The sequence below is a fragment of the Propithecus coquereli genome, unplaced genomic scaffold, assembly GCF_000956105.1.
Source record: "Propithecus coquereli isolate 6110/MARCELLA unplaced genomic scaffold, Pcoq_1.0 Scaffold405, whole genome shotgun sequence".
Classification (NCBI taxonomy): domain Eukaryota; kingdom Metazoa; phylum Chordata; class Mammalia; order Primates; family Indriidae; genus Propithecus; species Propithecus coquereli.
This window is the reverse complement of record NW_012149786.1, coordinates 638,402-639,711: the sequence shown is the minus strand read 5'-3', so window position 1 is coordinate 639,711 and position 1,310 is coordinate 638,402. Positions and strand designations below refer to the sequence as shown.

The 1,310-nt window shown below is 35.0% G+C and overlaps 1 protein-coding gene across 1 annotated transcript in view; it reads right to left on the bottom strand.

Moving 5' to 3' along the window:
* The window catches only part of SLC6A15 (solute carrier family 6 (neutral amino acid transporter), member 15), a 69,791-nt gene that overhangs the window by 23,067 nt on the left and 45,414 nt on the right, over positions 1-1,310 (bottom strand).

The following is a 1,310-nucleotide window of genomic DNA, read 5'->3' as shown; positions in this document are numbered from 1 at the left end:
TTTGGTTACGTGGTTTGCTTTTGTACTGCTTGAGTCAAAATTATAAGTGTGCCCATCACCCAGACAGTGTACATTGTACCCGTTAGGTAGGATTTCACCAATTCTCTCCTCCCCGCTCCCACCTGCATGATTTCCATTGAATTTTACTTCCATCTGTGAGCATGACTACTGATCAGTTAGTTCCAATTTAATAGTAAGCACATGTGGTGTTTGTTTTTCCATTCTTGCAATACTTAGGAAGAAGATGGTCTCCAGTTCCATCCACATTGTTGCAAAAGGTATTAATTCATTGTTTATGGCTGAGTAATAGTCCATGGTGTACATATACATTTTATTAATCCACTCATGAATTGATGGGCACTTGGATTGATTACACATCTTTGTGATTCAGAATGTGTATTCTAGTGCAAGTGGTTTTTGTTTTTGTTTTTGTTTGTGATAAAATGACTTATTTTCCTTTGGGTAAATACCCAGTAGTGGGATTGCTGAATCAAACGGTAGGTCTACTTTTAGTTCTCTGAGGAATCTCCATACTATTTTCCATGGAGGTTGCATTAGTTTGCAGTCCCACCAACAGTGTGTAAGTAAGTGTTCCTTTCTCTCCACATCCACATTGGCATCTATTGTTTTGGGACTTTTTAATAAAACCCCTTCTCACTGGGCTTAGGTGATATCTCATTGTGGTTTTGATTGGCATTTCTCTGAAAATTAATGATGTTGAACATTTTTTCATACATTTATTAGCCATTAGTCTATCTTCTTTTGAAAATCTTCTGTCCATATCTTTTGCCTACTTTTTAATGGGGTTGTTTGATTTCTTTCTTGCTGATTTGCTTGAATTCTTTGTAGATTCTTATTATTAGCCCTTTATTGGATACATAGTGTGTGAGTATTTTCTCCCATTCTGTAGGTTGTCTATTTGCTCTGTTGATTGTTTCCTTGGCTATGCAGAAGCTTTTCAATTTAATCAAGTCCCATTTATTTACTTTTGTTGTTGCTGTGATCGCCCTTGGGGTCTTCTTCATAAATTCTTTGCCTAGGCCGATATCTAGAAGAGTTTTTCCAACATTTTCTCCTAGAATTCTTATGGTTTCATATCTTAGATTTAAGTCTGTTATCCATCTTGAATTAATTTTTGTGTTGGTGAGAGATATGGATCTTATTTCAATCTCCTACGTGTGGCTATCCAATTCTCCCAGCATCATTTATTGAATAGGGATCAAATATTAGAATTTATTGCTTCAATTAATTTTAGTTATTATTCAAATCTATTAAATATGCTTACCAAACATGATCATGATTATCTTTAT